General features: G+C 36.0%; 1 protein-coding gene across 1 annotated transcript in view; it reads left to right on the top strand.

The window, feature by feature from the left end:
• ERBB4 (erb-b2 receptor tyrosine kinase 4) overlaps nucleotides 1-19,919 on the top strand; it is a 624,218-nt gene that overhangs the window by 397,782 nt on the left and 206,517 nt on the right. The window lies entirely within an intron of this gene.

The raw sequence follows: 19,919 nt of genomic DNA, 5'->3' as shown, positions 1-19,919 counted from the left end.
GGGTTTCTACAGGTATAGAAATTAGGATTCCAGCACATATTTTGAGGCGCACAATTCAGTCCATAACACCATACTTCCAAGGTCTAAAAATGTGCTCCATTGTCTGTAAACTCAAGGCTTGATGTGTAATTAATGCTTCAATTTTTTGTGGCCCATACACCACTGACAAATGCAGTAGAACAAAAATGTACCTCCCTGTACCCCACAGTAAATTTTTAAAAGTAAAAAAAAATAATAAAACCTCGGAGCATTTTAGAATTCCTAATTTTTCATTCCCTCCCCAAGCCCTCATGGTAATACTTTATTACTATTCCAAACACTCTAGATAGAGAAGAGATGTATGATCCCTCTCATTTCATACAGAAGAAATACATGTTATATTATAATTTTAATCATTAGCCTAATAAACTACCCAGTTACCCTTTCTTATAATTTATACTGTTTCTGTTACAGAGGAATTATCAGATCTAAAGTGTTTAATATGATTAAATGATAAACAATGTTTAAACTATTATCAAAACTGTTGAAAAATATTTTTTCTGGTACCTGTTTCATTTTTATAAAGCAAGTCATGTTGTCCCCATGTTTATTATTGCTGAAATTTCTGTGAAAACAGTATCTTTATTAAGTCTTAATCTTGGTTTTGTATTTCTCATCTATTATTATTTAATTCCCATCTGAAATTATAACTGTCTTCATGTGACTCAAGAATTATTTGCTATAATACTGATTGTGTTATGATGCTTTTGTAGGAAATCAAACTCCAAGGGACAATTATTAAATTTCATAATGGCCCTGATAATATACTGAAGAAAAATGAATATATTTTATCAAAACTGACAGCCATATTTTTAATAAATGGCTAAAACTTTTTTTAAAAAGTAGAATAACATAATTTTCATGTCACCCTTGAGCAGAAATTTGTATGAGATTTCATCTTTGTAGTGTTCAAATTGCCTACCTTGTTAAATTACACGTGAATAAAGAATTGAATCTGCTCACACTAACAAGGGAAAATGACATGCTTCAGAAATGACTTCCATTTTCAGTTTGCCCATAATATAGTACACTTTATATTTGGGAGAAAAGAGCATATTGGTTGGATGAGAGGAAAGGTCTGCTAACTCTCAGCTTATAAAACTGACTAGCCTGGAATATTTGAATGAGATCAAGCAAGAATAAAGCCTGAGACAGAGCCAAAAGGGAAATATGCCCACCAATCTCATATAAGATTTGGAGCAGAAAAGGTCTGAGGGGTTTGCTGCACTTTCACAGATGGCATCTCTTTGTGTTCTTTTTGAGGACAAATTTGGATGGTTCTGCCTACAATTAGGCAACTGTGGATGCATTTTTCTTTTTTTTTGCATACAAATAATTGCAGGTGCAAAAATTATAAATGCTGAGTCATAGCCAATGGCCCTTTACAAATTAACTGCCAACTGCTTGTCAAAGTTTTATTCTTTACATAGTAGTTCTACTTGCTGACACATTATATATATTGAATATACCACACCAAAACCAAACAGCTGTCATTGAGTTGATTCCAACTCGGTGACACCGTATGCGTTAGAGTAGAATTATGCTCCATACGGTTTTCCATAGCTGAATTTTTGAACATGAATTGGCAGGTCTTTCTCTTGAGGCACATTTGAATGGACTCGAACCTCTAACCTTTCAGTTAGCAGTTGAGTGTATTAACCATTTGCACCACTCAGGAACTCCACAATATACCATTGCTGTAAATAATGAATTGGCTGTCCCTTGAGCACTGGTTTCCTACAGTATTAGCCTAAGTCAGTTTCTTCCTCTACCTTTTCCTGATGTATACTCTCAGCTACTCCATGGGTTTAAATACAACCCCTATCTTGATGACTGCCAGAACTTACACATCACCAACCAATCTGTCACCCAGTTTAAAAAACGTGATACTCATCGCTGACTTCACTCTTTCTTTGGTTCTTTGCATTTAGTTAATCACTAAGTCATCTTGATTTTGCCTTTCTTGATGTTGCTTGATTCTTATTACTAGTACCCTACTTCAAGATTTCATCTGTTTCCTAGAATACTGAAACCATCTTTATATTGTATATATGTTTTGGATTATGGACCCTTGTGGCAGTCTGGTGAAGCCCATGGACCCCCTTCTCATAATAGTGTCAAATGCATAAACAGGCACAAAGTAAATCTAATACATAAATGCATAAAAATTAGAAAATGCATATAATAAATTATAGAGGGTTACAAAGAAAATCAATTATATTAAAATACAGTTGTCAACATTTACAAAAATAAATATGCAATATATATATCAGTGCTTCTTTATGAGCATGTCAAATTAAAAAAGAAATCTAAAAATAGTACTAATGTCTAATGTAGTTTTAAAACAGGGATAAGACATAGAAGCTCTATAGACACGTCCAGAATCCCTGAGGGACCAAATTACTGGGCTCAGGGCTGTGGGGACCATGGTCTCAGGGAACATCTAGCTCAACTGGCATAACATAATTAGACCAGACTTACTGGTCTGACAGAGACTGGAGAAACCCCGAGAGTATGGCCCCCGGACACCGTTATAGCTGAGTAATTAAGCCACTCCTGAGATTCACACTTCAGCCAAAGATTAGACAAACCCATAAAACAAAACGAGATTAAATGGGCACACCAGCCCAGAGGCAAGGACGAGATGGCAGGAGAGAACTGGAAAGCTGGTAATGGGGAACCCAAGGTCGAGAAGGGGAGAGTGTTGACATGCCATGGGGTTGGCAATCAATGTCACAAAACAATGTGTATTAATTATTTAATGAGAAACTAGTTTGCTCTGTAAACCTTCATCTAAAGTACAATTAAAAAAAACCTTAAAAAACAAGGATAAAAATAAATAATAATTTAAGATATCTACAACTGTAGTGTAATGTGAACATATCTATGGTTTATATTGGTTACAGTGTGGCCAGTAATGCTAATACTGTGCTGTGGTTTGATCCTTATGTTTCTAATGGTTGACAATCATACATGTTAATAAGAGATTAATAAAAAAAAAAATTGCAACTTTTCCTCATTCAAGTTCACAAACTTCCTACCTTTTGGGAGTCCAAGGCCCTCTGGTTAAGAGCCCCTGTGTTGATTTGCTTTTTTTATCTCTAGTCCCAACAAATCCACCCTACAAGATGCCAGCAAGTATTTTATCTAATGAAACTCTAACCACGACCCTGTCTAAATTCCCTGCCATTGCAACTAATACTGGGTCGAGTCTAACGAAGCCAAAGAGCTTAGCGTTTTCAGCAGTCTCCTGTCTGTGTCTCCCCTCCGTAGGTTGAGTTCTTACAGTTACTTGTCTGTACCTCCCTGCCTTTTCTCTTTGCCCGACTACTTACTAGTTATACTTTCAGATACTCATCAGGTGCCATCTTTTCTGAGAAATTTTCTCTTCTCCAGGCTGAGTTAGATAACCTTTCCCATTTGAAACTTGGTATCTTGCCTCACTCTTTAAAATGAAAACTCCCTGAAGATAAGACTCCAGTCATCATTCTGTTGTCTCTTCTAGGACATAATAGATGGCTAATATGTACTGAATTAACAGATAAATAATTAAATAGATCAATGCATAAATAGGGTATATTTTCTTTTATCTATCATTTAAATACAAAAGAATTCATGTGAAGTAAAAGTTACAATCCAGAAACATGTAGTTGATTCACTTTTAGTCTTTTCAGGTACAGATGATAGTATATATCTATTTGCTTAAGTTACTTTATATATTTCATATATGAGTGTGTGTATATATATATATGTGTATGTGTGTATGTGTATATATGTATAATATGCATGTATATACACATATATACACATATTCATGAATATATATGAAATATATATGTATATTTCTTTATATTTTAGTTTATGTTTAAATAACCAGATATTAATTAGTGTAATAATTGTAAATATCTACAAATTATAAAATTTTCAACCTAAGGAATTCAAGAATAGTTGATTCTTAAGCAATATTTTGCAAAATACTAATGTATGTTTGTCTTACAGTACTGATTCTTAATGCAGAACAGCAAAATCTTTTCAATAGCAACCTAGCTTTTTTTTTTTGACTTAACTTTGGTCTATAATTGAAACAATGAAGAGAAGGTTTGAAATGTCTAGAAAAACCACTTTAAACCTGTACTACTCTTTTAAATGTATGATTTGGAAAAAAAATTAACCAAGTTGTATTTTCCAAAATGTACTTGTGGTATCTTAATCCAAGGTTTAGGAGAATGAGGGAGGGATTAGTGTCGTTTTTCTCATACAAATCCCTATCAGAACTTGTTATCTAGCATTCTAACATTTTTGCAATGGTGCATCAAATAGGGCTATTTTAATAAACTAACTTTCAAAGTGAAAAAAATGCAAATAGTGTTTATTTGGAGCACTGTAATAACGACCCTCATCCCCATAACCAAAAGAAAAAAAAACCAAACCTATTGTAGTCCAGTTGATTCCAACTCATAGCAACTGTATAGGACAGAGTAGAACTGCCCAACAGGGTTTCCAAGGAGTGGATGGTGGATTCAAACTGCCAACCTTTTGGTTAGCAGCAGAGCTCTTAACCACTACGCTACCAGGGCTCCATTACCATAAGGACATCAAAATAATGGAAATAACTTACCTTCTAAAAAATTAAGCCAATAAGAGCATATCAGAGCATTAATATGGAAAAATAGAAGGACACTAATATTTCCTAAAAGAGCAGATTGTGTAGTTAAGAGTATGTGTTTTAGAGCCTCACTGGCTTGTTTGAGCCAGGCACTTTTTTTTTTTTTTTCCAGATGCAATTATTCTCAGCAAAGTTATTTGTAAATATCTACAAATCATACATTCTTTGTTGTGTAGCATGGTCCCATACTGTAACTAGATTAATGGTTTCCAAACTGGTCATGCATCAGAATCCAGCCAGACAGCCTGCCTAAGTATGGGTTAAGAATGGAATCTGCCTAGCTTCCATTTCTCCAGCTGATTTTAGGGACAGATGTAAGTAGCACTGGCCTACTATGAGATTTTTATGCTGGTAAAATGATTAGCAAAGTCTACTGTGATACATAACATTTCAGGCAATATGCTGACTCAAAATTGGTAGAGATGGATGGGCTTGCTGCAAATGAGTGAACCATCAAATGCTTGAGACCCCGCCTAGAAAATCTATAGCACTCTGTTTTGTGAAACTTCTGTGCCACTAATTTCAACGGTAACAATAAGCAATGATTCATTGGGTGCCTATACCATTCTGGACCTGATGTATCACAGGCATTTATAAACTCTATGTCTAATCAGTATAGAAATTCTGAAAGGTAGTGTATTAAGAACCCCCATTGCGATCTCTCTGAGCTTAAGCAGCTGGCAATATGTAGTCATGAGCAGGCTCACTGCCTCCCTGTGAATGGTTGAAGAGGTAAAAATTTCTCCAAATAGCAGGTCTCTGCAGTTCAAATTGTCCATTTGGAACAGCATTAAAATTTCATTATCTCACAGAAAAAAGTAAATTTTAAACAAGTCTTTTTGCTAAAATATGTGAATTGTCATTGAAAAAATATTTATCATTACTTAACTAAAAGTTGCTGTTGATTTTCACACTGTTTAGACAGAATAGAGAAAGGCCAGACAATCAAAATTCATAATCAGCTTTTCTTTGAAGTAGTAATTCTTAACATTCATTGAAATGGTGGATTTTTGCAATTGGACTTTTTAGGAACTTACTGACTTTTCCATTTCTTGTTCTTTGTCTCCTTGAACATACTCCATATTGCATGCTTCCTTTAATAATGAATATAAAAAAACCTTAACTTTGCTTTGAATTCTTTTTAATGTTGATATAAAGGAAGTAACACTAATATAAAGTGATTATCAGTCAGCTATCTGGTAATCTTCCACATTTTTTTCTGCATTTATTTTTAAGTCATCTTGCTGTGTGGTAATTTGCAAAGAATTCTAAACTTGCAAAGATAAGGTAGACAGGTTGAAATGCTGGGATGATAAAAACCGAGTTAAATTTTTACAAATTAAGAGATTCATCTTTACCAAATTAAAATCGTATACTGACTCAGATAATAACTATTCAATTAATATTAAAAGGAGATTACAGTGTATCCTATAGTTGACTTTTTGTAACAAAAAGTCATGATTGTATATTTAGTGTTTAAAATAACTAAGTAAAATTGAATGAAAGTATACTGAAGCCATTCAGTATCCCCCTCTTCTGTTTTTTTCAGATTTGTTTATAATGGGAAAGAGTGATAATGTGTCTGTGACCTGTTCTGCAGTCATCATTCATACATTTCGTTACTATTTACATGACCATCCTCATTTACTAATGAAAGTAATTAGAACTTAGTTTCAATATAAGTAAAATTTAAAGAGCTTACTACTTTCCCTTTCTTCTCTTATTTCTCATCACTTAGAGAAAGCTAGGAAGTGAAAGAAAAATGTTTACAAGTAACTGAAAAGTTGGGTTGATACTCTGGTTTCCTTTTTCATAAAATTTGCAAAAAAGAAGTTTTGTGTGTGTCTTCTTTTTTTTGGTCTCATTGAGCTACTTTTATTTCAAAGCTTGGGATGGGGGTAGAAAGAGGCCGCTGGCTAGACTGGAGGGTTGAGGCAACGGAGCTGGCATCTCTATAGGAGGCTGGGGAAAGATGAATTGGGAGATCAAGCTGCTAACCCACTTAGCAGTCTTTCAAGCCTAGATTGTTGCAAAGAGCCCTATGTAAGTTTTATTTAATTCTTTGCTTCCCGGTAAGAACAAATTATGCTCTATTTAGAGGTGATTCTTTTGGCAATTGTAGGTGCTCTTTCTAAGCAGGGGGAAAAAAAAGGAAAGAAAATTATGCAGTGACATTTCTGTTAAAGTTCTTAAAGTATAAATAAGGGAAATGTATAAAAGAAAAAAAAAGCCTGACTAAAAAATTTACAAAGGAAAAGGCATCTCAAAAGTAGCTGCCTAATCAACCACTTCTATTCTCCTACCTCCTTTGTCATTTTTATTAAACAAAGATTTTGATCTAGTTTTTCAAAAATGTTTTCTATAGAAGCAATTCAAACTCTGTACTCAAGAAGGAAAATACAGCATTAAAGTAGCTACTTAAAACTTATGTCAAAGTGTATTTTTCAGAATAAAGAAATTTTCTTTACTAGGAAAAATGCAATGATAAATCTAAAAAATTTAATGCAATACACTCTTGGATAACCATCCATTCTTCATTTCTAAATTTCATTACACTGCATAATTTAAAATATCAAGGATTTTATTGAAAATCTCTGCTATGTATTTTTAGTGGGATAAACAAATGTCTAAGTGTTCTTACACTTCATTATAATCGACAGAAATCTTCCCAGTTTGGTTAGTAAAATGTAAAAATCCTAAAGATGAATTAATATTATATAGTTTTGTAACATTCTTAGAAAATAGTAAATCCTTTTTATTAATCCATACAGTAGCCCTAAACATTTTATTTGAGGGGGAAAAAACATCAGTAGTAAATTAAGAGTATAATATATGCTAAATATTTTTATACATTTAAATGGGCAATTACATAGAGAGGAAACTCAGACAGCACTGTGTCTCCTCACCCCTCACTCTTCTGATCCTCCCTCCCAAAGCCTTTTACTTGACCTTGTTCCAGGGCAAAGTCCCCTGCATCTTCACCTTCTTTGCAATAAGCTCCCTCTGCTTCTTTGCTTTTAAGGATAGCCCAGTGTTTGAGCTCAAGCTCTGAGTTTCTACATGGGTTTTAATCTTGACTCCAAAGAGTTTCTAACTGCAGTTTCTTAGCCTCTCTTGTTCTCATTTTTCTCACAAGAAAAATGATCTGTAATGTGGGATAATAGATGAAAATATCTAAAACAGTGCCTGGCACATGGGAAGTGTTGAATGAATGTGAGTTAAATTATTTTCATTGCTCATAATTGGAATTGGGTCCTCCTATAAAGACACTACTTTTCGTGTATCCTACCTCAAAGCTGGGAATTGTGGTCAGCCTTCCCTTAGCTTCCCATCATCATTAATAAGCAATTATACTTACAGTTTTGTGAAAGGAAGGATACCTTTTGTAAGGCTCTTGACATCCACTTGCAACACCCTCTACCCTGCCCCAACGAGGTCAGCTGCCGTACTCTGCTCATTCCTCATACACGTCAAAGATTTTTGCAAGTGCCCCAAATCATCGTTTTATGTCCAGGCACAGTCAGTTCCCTAGGTGATATGACTAAGTGTCTGTTGATCTCTGTCAACAGCCTTGCCTAAAGGTTTCTTGACTTCCTAAAATCCATTGATTTTCCCCAGTATCTTACGATTTTCCCCAGGCCTGATTGTGACATACATAGTTTGCATTTGTCTTTCTAGGTGTGTTTTTAATCCATTGTGTATGCTCTCTTCTCTGTGCCAGATGACTGTTCTATTCTTATATCTGTTAACATGAATTAGACCCATGGTTATACTGGTTGACTGTAGGCTCTGGAGCTAATATTTCTTGGGCTACAAGTCCAGGCCTATCACTTACTGTGTGATCTTGGGTAAATTATAAACGTTTCTACCCTCAGCTTCCTCATCTGTAATATGGGATATTAGTAGTACTTACCCTCTAAGGTTGCTGTGAAAAATAAATTGTTTACAACCATGCCTGGTACATAATTAAATCTCAGTATATCTAAGTTATGATGAACTCTTTAACATGCTAGCTGATAAGGGTTTTGAGTCTATCTAAAGTATTTGTATTTCAATTGGTTACGAGAACACAATATTTTTTTAGAAAACAGAGAACTGGGGCAGAATGATAGGTCATGGGCTGATCTTAAGTTTAAATCGTATTGTAATGGAATACAATAGATGTGTGTGCTGTAGCTTGCAAATCATATATCTTTTTTTCTATAAAAAAATAACTCAACTTTCATATCTGTCTAGTAGCACATCAACAAGAAACTCCATTGAAATAGCTTGCTGATGGAATTGCATTTTAAAATATATTATAAATCCATTATCCTTGAATTTTAGTTTTTGTGTATGAACTTCAAAGGTGAATTAATGAAAACATTTTAAACCAAGACATTTTGGGCTTATTACTTACTGTAATGCCTTTTGGGTCACTTCTTATAACCTCCATCAATTTTAAAATCACATTTCCATTCCTCAGGCTTACAGTGGCATTTTAGAAATATGCCTGTTTGTTCATGTGGATTGTTTTTATTTTAAATGTGAAAACTTGATATATATATAGCTAAGTCCCTCTGACAGCTAAAATAATGGTAGAAACATAAGATGAGACTTCTGGCTGCTATACCTCAGAAGAGTTTGTTTAATATAGTGCCATGGAGCTACCTAATCTTTTCCAATTTGTTACCCATTTCTCTTCGTTATCTATCGCAGTGATGTCTCATCTCCCCAACTGACTGCTACAGGCTAGCAATCTGTAACAAAAACTCAGTCGAAATCTCAGATATAATAAAAAAGGGAGGTTACAAGATTAATGGCCCAAGCCATAACTATAAAGTCCCAAACCACAGACATTATAAGACCTTTCAAAATTTACTCAGGGTTGAAGAAGCTGAGTTAGCACTGTAGTGTGAAGATATTGGCCCCCAAGTAAAAGAAATGTTGGACCGGTTAATCTGGGAAACCTACTGTGTTTTGAGAACTATTAGGAACTCTGGGGAAAAAATGATTCCTTTCCTTTAGGAGCTTGTAATCATTTTGTCCATCTCAGTTTCCCTATGGTAATACCTATTTCTTACTAATTCCTAGAGTAGATAGTTCTGTTCTTGGTGCTGTCTAGGTTGTAGCCAGACGAAAACAAGAAAGGGTGGAAGCCCTTGGAGACCATGTTACACGCAGATTTTTAGAAGTTCTTTATGTTCATAACAAAAGAGAACCAGTACATTGCTCCTCAAATAATGACTACTCTGACAGGATAAAATAGGGGACTGTTCACCATCTTTCATCCCCACCTGCTCAAGTATTCTGTGTCTGCCATCCTGATCCTTCTAGTCTACCTGACCAAACAGTCCCTCCCACCTCCAGACACACACACACACACACACACACACAGTGTTCTTAAAATATTTCAATGCATAATTGGTATGCATAATAAAAAATGGGCAGAGAATTATTTGACCAAAAAGATGGATGAAATAAAGACAGCACTTAGGGAGAATGACTGAGTTAGTCAATCTGTGTAATAATGATACAATGAGGGAGGGTAAAGGGTGAAGGTATTGAGGATGGGGATGGGGGGAAAGCCACAGAGAGTGAAAACCTGGGGACAGGGCTGTAGTGAATGAGAGGCTTCAGAGAGTGGGAGTTACATGAGAAAATTGGTAAATGAGGAAAAGATTAGAACTGTTGCCATGGGCTATTCATTGGATCCCATTTAATTAATGCCCTTTGAGAGGAGTAGATTTCTTTGTTTGAAATTTTGACTGTTGAGCCATGCTTCTGGAATGTGACTCCACTCGGAAGCTCACAAATAGAACATGTAGGTGGTTATGGTGCCTAAGCATCCTTTAGCCTCCCTGAGGAGCAGCCTCACAGAAGAATGTCATGGAGTGCGCAGAGGCCCCAGCATCAAAGACATCTAATCCTGTGCACTAATCCAACATATTGCTCCACCCTGGGTTTTTGTCTCCCTTTTTAACAAATACCTTGGTATCATCTCTGTGCCCTGTCCCTCTCTTCATATTCTCCAGGCTGAATTATGCAAAAATGGGTTGTTCTAGGAGCAGAGTGAAATTTCACTGCTTTTGTATTATTAATAACATTCTTGCTGAGGTGGTAGCTTCTGAAACCTTTGTCAAAGTTCCTTAGGTTCCAGCTCCTCTGACACCTTGTTGCTTGGCCTGTGGTGCCTGACTCATCATTTCAATTCTGTCTGCTTAAACACTTCTGCCTCCAAATTACTTAACATGTCTGCTTCTGCTGACTTTCTCCATCTCTTGTCTGTCTTTGATATTCTCTAGGATTTTTATGTATAATGTTGTGAGGGAGGAAGATAGCAACTAAAATTAATTAAGGATTACTACATTCAGGTACTTTATAGATGTTATTCTACTTAGTCATCCCAAACATCTCAGTGAAGTATCATCATTTATATTTTATTAATGATGAAAGTCAGCTCTTAGCTAAAGTTCCTTGACCAAGGTCCCCTAGATTGTAAGTAATAAAAACTGAACGCAGATAAAAATGTTTTCAAAGCTTGTGTTTTCTGCGTTTTACCAACATTTATGTGAATACTTAGCGAAGTAAGTGATGATATTGCAAACTGGTTATGGACTCCATAGGATTGTGAATATTTTAGCTTCGCTAAACTTTGGGCTGTAATTTCCTATCAGATACTTATTTATAAATAAATGCCAATTACTAAAATTTGTATACATTTAATTGATATTTATTTTAGTCTCATTTACTGATGAACCTTAATGTAGGTAGTCCCCAACTTATGACGTATTCAGATCATGGTGAACCGCATTTACAACCATTCTTTTGTGTGCGTGTGTGTGTGTCTTATCATTACTAATACGTACCATAGAATATATAGTGTTGCGGCACGTAGTTTGCTGATGTTATCATTCTCAGATGTAATATTTCCAACCCTCAAAGACAAGATTGGATTTATTAAGACACTGATAATAAAAGGCAATAATAATGAAAACTAAAAAAAAAGAGGTATTTGACTTATGTCAGAACCTACTTGCAATGGAGTAGTCATCAGAACAGAACCTGATCATGAGATGGGTGCTACCTGTAAACAATTAATGAATCAAACAACGTAATAAAATGGTTAAGAACAAAATTTTTGAATGAACAAATATTCTATATATAAAAATGGTTGACATGCAATAAAAGGACATGTGTCTGGCTCTACCTAAAGGAGCTGTGCCAGTGACAAAGTCATGGATGACCACCAGGTGAGGAGGAAGACTTCAGATAGCTGCAGGGGCCATTGTTTCTGCATCCCTGCCTGCTTCATGATTCCCCATAATACTGTTCCAATAATTCATAGTCAGAAACACCCACAATCCAAAGTAAATAACATTTTTATTAGTTATAGATGCTTATGACTTTGATGTATTTAGAATGCTTTATGATTGTATCAGTAACTTGAGGCCTCATGGCAACCTTTTATGTTTAGTGCAGCTAGGTTTCAGGGACCAATACAACACTTACCAGGGCACTGAGGTTTAATGTAAACAGTGAAGGTATCTGAGAGAGAGGTACCTCACTTCAAATCCAGCTTGGTAACTGAATGATCTTCTGCGTCTTATAAAACCTATCTTGAATTTCTGTTTTCTTAACCTATAAAATGGGGTGAATAATAGTACCTATGTTACAATGTTGTTGAGAAAATTAAATGAGATAATATGTGTAAAGCACTTAGCCTGTTGAATAGAAACTAAAAAGTGCTTAACGAGGGTTGGATGGTGTGGTGAGGTTAATGATGTTGTTGATAGTGGTTAGACTGGATTATGCAACGTTGTGTATACTCCCATGAATAAGAGAAACACTTAAATACAAAATGCAAAACCAAAAACAGAGACAGAGAAGCTAACTAACCTGCTTGAGGAATGACACAGACAGTATCAGAGTGAGAATTGAAATTCTGACCTGTGTCATGCCAAAGAAACTTTGTGTGTGTGTATATCTGTTTGTATCCACGTGAAGTACTGTTTTAGAATAAAAAACACAGGAATTTACACTGATGCAATTAAATTTCATATTGTTAATTTTGGCCCATCACTGCAACTACCAACTTATTTTTTAATCTGAATGTTTATCCAGTGTATGAGCAATCACTATCCCTTCCAGATTTGTATTATCTGTAAATATGGGAAGCATATTTCAATTGTTTTATCCAACTCAGTGATTAAAGGCCAAACATGATAGATGTGTACAGAGGCCTTTAGCACACTATTAGAGTGTACCTTTCAGGCCAACATACCAATCCCTTTATCAAGCGTTCTGATGCATATGCCAGTCATCTACAAATCTGCATAATTGTTCTAGATTTCATTAGTGTTTTCCAGAAGGATGCAATGAAAGACATGGTCAAATTCTTTCTGATACCAAAATTATCATTCCAAGAGCTAAAGATCTTCTTAAAAATAGGACATTAAATTAGTGATATTTTCTTAATGTGTGTGTATATTTATTCATTCATTTAAAAATATGAATTGATATCCTACTATATACCAGCAAAAATATCCCATAATTGAATTGTATGTATGATGGAAGGTAAATTGATCTGTTTGTCTGTGTGTCTGTATGGTATCTGTCTATATGATGGAAGGTAAATCCGAGAAATAAAAATCACATTTTTCAAAGCTAGGGTCATAAGAAAGTGTTCAAGATAAAATCTAAAGTGAATCTATGAGGTCACAAAGCTATATAAAATAGTACATAATTTTAAAGCCAATATACATACTTCAAAAAAAAGAAAAACACCAAAATACTAAAGGTTATGAATTTTTTTAATTTATTTTTTATATTTTTCTGTTTTATAACATTTTTAACTTGAACATGTGTTAGAAATAAAGCCTAGTAAATGTGTTAATAGTATGATAGTATGGTCCGGGGACAACCTCACTGAAAGTCAACATCTAAGAACAGATTTGAAGCGAATGAGCAGGTGAGCCATTTGTCCATAGGCTATCAGAGAAAGAGCAGTCCAGGGAGTGCAAACAGAAAGGACAAAGGCCCTAAGTGGGAAGTGCACCTTTTACTTTCCAAGAACAATAGAATAAACTGAGAGGAATATTTTCCAAGAACATCAGGAGAAAATGAGAAGAAAGCCACAAGGAAAATAATAGTAGGAGATAAGTTTATGGAGGCAGAGAGGAGAACGTCAGATATTGTAGAACCTTGAAGACTATTTAAGGACTCTGGGCTAGATATATAAATTTCGGAGGATGTCAGACTATTAGTGTTATATGAGGATTGAATTAGTTAACATATGTAAATTCTTAAAATATTTAGGGCCACCATCACATATGGTTGAGTATGTTGTGCACTAAAGAACTCCAGGGGGGTATCATCCAGATAGACTACACTGTGAAAGATGCCTCTGGATGTCCTTAGTGACCCTGGCTGGTTCACAGTAAGTGCTTATAAAAGTACCTATCATTTGTATGTTGCTGTTGATCTCAAACAGCAGACACATCTTATTATAGTCTTTAAGTCTGCTGTTTAGGTTTTCCAATTTGTTCAGACCCCTTGTTTATATGTTACAACTGGAACTGATTCTGTTCCACTGTAGGTAGAATGTCTGTCTTCTACTCTGTGCTAACCAGCTATATTGTTGTTGTTGTTAGGTGCCATCGAGACGGTTACGACTCATAGTGACTCTATGTACAATAGAACAAAACACTGCCCGGTCCTGTGCCATCAGCACAATCATTGCTATGTTTGAGCTCATTGTTGTAGCCACTGTATCAGTCCATCTTGTTGAGGGTCTTCCTCTTTTTCACTGTCCTTCTCCAGGGACTGGTCCCTGCTGATAATATGTCCAAAGTACATGAGACTAAGTCTCACCATCCTTTCTTCCAAGGAGCACTCTGGCTGTATTTCTTCCAAGACAGACTTGTTTGTTCTTCTGGCAGTCCATGGTATATTCAGTATTCTTCACCAACACCATAATTCAAAGCATCAATTCTTCTTTGGCCTTCCTAATTTGTTGTCCAGTGTTCCCTTGAGTATGAGGTGATTGAAAATATCATGGCTTGGATCAGGGTACCTTAGTCTTCAAAGTGACATTTTAGTTTTTGAACACGTTAAAGAGGTCTTTTGCAGCAGATTTGCCCATGCAACGTGTTGTTTGATTTCTTGACTGCTGCTTCCATGGGCGTTGATTGTGGATCCAAGTAAAATGGAATCTTTTTATTGTTAATGATAGTATGACTTTCCCAGAAAGGATTTGGAAGTTTTTCTCTTTGAAGTTTTTCTCTATTGGTTATAGTAGCAAAAAAGTTTTTGGAGGTGTGTTTGGAACGATTATTGAATATACTGAGCAGTAATATTATAAGCTGCATTTCATCAGAGCTTTCCATTCAATGAGAAACTTGATCCCTTTAGTCTGTTAACATTTATTTTCTTTTTGTATAATATGTATTAGATTATTTCTAATTATCACTCTTACCATCACCTGCTGTAGTCAGACATAAATGATAATGAACAATTTTAGTTTCTAAATAGATTCTTATCAATTTTCCTTTTCATTATTGAGATTTGTGTAGATCTGGCCATTCTGCTTGGCTCTATAGGTAACAATAGATCTATAATTAACATGCTAACAGCAGGGCTGTTTGTTTACCTCTATGGTAGGATTTCGAAAAACAGAGGGGTTTTGAGAACAACGCTTTCCTAGGTTTCCCCGGGGACCCAGTCCAGCCTTCTGTTTGTTCCTGGGATTTCTGCTATTGTCATTTTTCCTCCAGATTGATTTGTGTATCCAGAGAGCCTCAGCGAAGATGAAAATTTACTAAGCAGACACAACACCTTCAAACCTTAGCACACCACTTTGTGCTAGATTAACCATCCAGTCCATGCACTGTATATAGAAGGAAGAAGGGGAGGATTGATTTAGGTAGGAAGGGAAGAATGAGAGAGAGAAGGATCTGGGCCAGGATTTCAGTCTGAAATCCTGTCTAAGGTGGTTCTGCGAGAGACACTATGGCCTCTGGCAGTCAGAGATTAGCAGTAGTGAGTCAAGCCCCTAAGGATGGGGAGAATGGTGGTGCAGTCAGCTACACTTGTTATATTTCACACTTTTGTTCAAAATTAATCTTGATCCACATAAATAGTATATATGATACTCTAAAACCTTGGATTATAGCCCGCTTGATTGAATAGCTTGATGGTCTTTGTAGAAAAATCAAGTTTAATGAGGTTGACTTTTTCTATTTCTTTTTCAGACTAACGAAAAAAGAAAAACAAACCTGTTGCCATGGAGTCAATTCCGACTCACAGCGACCCTATAGGACGAGTAAAACCACCCTATAGGCTTTCCAAGGAACATCTGGTGGATTCGAACCACCGACCTTTTGATTAGCAGCCTAAGTTCTTAACCACTACGCCACCAGGGAAATGGGTTGTTTTTCACACTAGTGACTATTTAAAAAGGAGCCCAGGTTGTACAGTGGTTAAGCATTTGGCTGCCAATTGAAAGGTCAGCGGTTTGAACCCACCAGCTGCTCTGTGGGAGAAAGATGTGGTAGTCTGCTTCCTTAAAGGTTACAACCTTGGAAACCCTGTAGGGCAGGTCTACTCTGTCCTGTAGGGTCTCTATGAGTCGCAGTAGACTCTATGGCAACGGATTTGGTTTTGGTTTGGACTATTTAAAACACTTGAACTACTGACTCCTGATTTAATCTATTAAACCAAAAAAACCCAGACTCAGTGCCATCAAGTCAATTCCATTTCACGGCAACCCCATCACCCCATGTGTTACAGAGTAAAACTGCTCCGTAGGGTTTTCTTGATTATAGTCTTTATGGAAGCAGATCGTCAGGACTTTCTCCCACAGCATGGCTGGGTGGGTTCAAACTGCCAACTTTAGGTTAGTAGTTGAGAGCAAACTTGTTTGCACCATCCAAGATAAAAATTCCAACTATATTATTTTTAATTTTTGACAGTGACTTCCTAGCTAGTGAAGTACTTTCTCATCTTTTCCTAACTACAGAAATGTCTTAAAGTTTTCTTTCAATAATTTACTTTCAAATCAAGAGGCAAGATAGGAAAATTGAATTGAGGCTGGAAGAAAGAGTAAAGTCAATTTACATAACAAAAGTGGCAGAGATGAATAAACATATGACAATGAGAACTGTCAGACAAGAACAAGGAAAGTATTAACATCTGATAAAAAAGAGAAATTCCTCATTAGAGTAATATCAGAAATTCCTACTAATATATCATTTGCTGGAATTATACTGTCATTTTACTATCACATAGGTGGTTTATAATAATTTAAATGTGAAAAAAGAAAACTGCATTTTTTATTATTGTTGAAAAAAATATAATTCGATGGAAATATGTCTACAAATCAAGCAGTAAACATTGGGAAATCAGAGATTTTCATACAGTTTAAGTCTGAAAGTTTGGTTACTATCTGAGTTATCTAGTGCTGTTATAACAGAAATATCACAAATGGGTGGCTTTAAGAAACAGAAATTTATTTTCTCACATTTAGGAGACTAGAAGTTCAAATTCAGGGTGCTGGCTCTAGGGGAAGGCTTTCACTCTCTGCTCTGGAGGAAAGTCCTTGTCTCTCTGAGCTTCTGCTCCTGGGCAATCTTCATGTGGTTTGGCATCTCTCTTCCCCCATCTCTGTTTGCCTGCTTGCTTGTATAATCTCTTTTATAACTCAAAAGTCAGAATGAACTGGATGGCAAAGCATTATATTTCAAAAGAGATGGACTCAAAACATACTCTACACTAATCCTGCCTCATTAACGTAACAAAGACAACCCATTCCCAAATGGGATTATAACCACAGGCATAGAGGATAGGATTTACAACACATTTTGGGGGGACACATTTCGATCCATAACAGTTACCAAGCATCTGATGCAGTCTAACACTTTAGACAAAGTATTGTTTCAAAATATGGCCATGATATTAACAGAGTCTAGAATGGTATGCTAAGCCAGTATGTTTTATACTCCCTTTGTCTTCTTGGAAACATCAACATCAGAATCTCTGGGATTGCTTTTTAAAAATGTGGATTCCTGTACCTCAACCCACACTAGAAAATCATCACTATGTACAAGCTACAAAAATGTGAACACTAAATTTTAAGAACCATAACCTGAAACCATCTTCTTCCCTTCAGGTAGAGTTATCTTTTAAAAACACAAGTCAAACCATGCCATTTCCTTGCTCAAACACGTTGGACAACTCCAAAATATACAGGGTAGATTCCAATCTATTCAGCAAGACTTTCAAAACACTCTGAAATCTCACACTCCAGACGTGTTATGCATACTGTGCTCAAGGGATCCTAACTACTCGTCATGCCCCCAAAGAGTCCTGCTCATCCATTCGTTTGTGTCATTGCTTAGGTTAATACTTCAGCCTGGAATTCTCCTTTTCTTCCCTTCCCTACTGGATTAACCTTTCCTAGGCATTCATGACCAGCTGAAGTGCCTACTCCTCTGCAGAACCTTTTTCAAATCTTTCCTCTTTATTTTATGCATACCTATGTTGTTTCTGTTGTTGGGTGCCGCTGAGTTGATTCTGACTCACAGTCACGTCATGGAGTAGAACTGCCCCATATGGTTTTTTTGGCTATAATCTTTACAGGAGCAGATTGCCAGGTCTTTCTTCCATGGAGCTGGGTGATTTCAAACCACCAACCTTTTGATTAGCGGCTAAATGCTTCACCATTGCGCCACCAGGGCTCCCGTATGCATATCTATATTTTAGCAAATATTATAGATATCATGATCACTTGCCTGTTTCTCTGCTTCTTTCCTATACCCTGAAAGCTCCCTGAGGGCATGAAACTGACTTATTCATTTTTGTATCCCCAGGCCAAGAGCACAGACTGGTTTAGTGTAAACTTTCAATAAATGTTCCACTTCCTCTTTGAATTTTATGTTCATGAAAAAAATATTATTCTCTCACTTTCCTGAAAAAAGTAGTTTTAAGAGGTCAAAACTGCTAGTTTTTAAAAGAACTGAGGGAAGGATCTAAAATCTAACTGCATTGCCTTTAGCTGGAAGCAGTTTGAGGGTATAATTTTTTATGGTTGCCAGTGACTTCATATTTTGTAACTCTTCAGCTGTCTTGGTGTGTTACTTGCAAAAAGCATTAGAGAGGTACGTATTAAATCCTGCCTCTGCTGTCAGGTAGCAACACAAACAAGCCAGGCTTCTAGCATGAGTTTATGACTCTTAAAAACATTAAAGTGGCTCAGGGATTCTAATTCCTAAAAAAGGATGCAAACACTACCTTTGTAGTAACATCTGCTGGACGAGTATAAAAGATGAACTTAGTCATATTTGCTAACTTCCACAATGAATAATACATTGACAAAGCAGAGGTGATTGCCCGTGAAATAAAATAATGCTGATGTGGAATAATCAGCAATTATTTTAAAAGATTAAAATGGTTACTAAAATAACAGAAATATGTTTTTTTTTTTTTATTTTATTTTATATTTGACCTCTTCAATTGAGCCAGAATGATAGGAGATGGAGATACTCATTTAAATAACTACACTAACACTAAGCTGTATGGGAATGTCACATTCTTCATTTTCAACTGAAATAACAGCATATTTTCTTACATAAAGAGAATTATTGCAGTAAACAATGGAAAAGAATCACATAGCAAGTTCGGATATGGAAAAGGCAAAGTTAGACAGCAGTGGCAAGTTAAGATTTCTTCCCTTTACATGGTCTTTTGGTGGTGGTGGTTACCCTCAAGTCAATTCTGACTCATGGAGACCCCGTGTGTGTAGAGGAGAACTGCTCCCTATGGCTTTCAAGGCTGTGACTTTTTGGATGCAGATTACCACTGGGTGGGTTCGAACCACCAACCTTTCGGCTAGTAGCTGAGCACTTAACTGTTTGTGCTACCCCGGCACCTACATGGTCTAGTATTTCCTTAATTCCTCTTTATGCTGTTCTCATTAAAAAACAAAAACAACAATAACAAGCATATACCCCTGAGAGAAGTTATTTATAAAACTAATTCACTATAAAATATTAATGACATGTAAAGTCTCTTTTTCTCATGAAGTCAGAGCTCCTGAGGGTACCACATACCTGGGAATATAGGGCAGAGAGAACGTGCCGAATAAGATGGTGTCTTAGTCATCTAGTGCTGCTATAACAGAAATACCACAAGTGGATGGCTTTAACAAAGAGAAGTTTATTCTCTCACAGTCCAGTAG

The sequence above is a fragment of the Trichechus manatus genome, unplaced genomic scaffold (assembly GCF_000243295.1).
Source record: "Trichechus manatus latirostris isolate Lorelei unplaced genomic scaffold, TriManLat1.0 scaffold00041, whole genome shotgun sequence".
NCBI classification, from domain to species: domain Eukaryota; kingdom Metazoa; phylum Chordata; class Mammalia; order Sirenia; family Trichechidae; genus Trichechus; species Trichechus manatus.
Note: the sequence above shows the minus strand (reverse complement) of the source record. Positions and strands in the feature narration are given on the sequence as shown.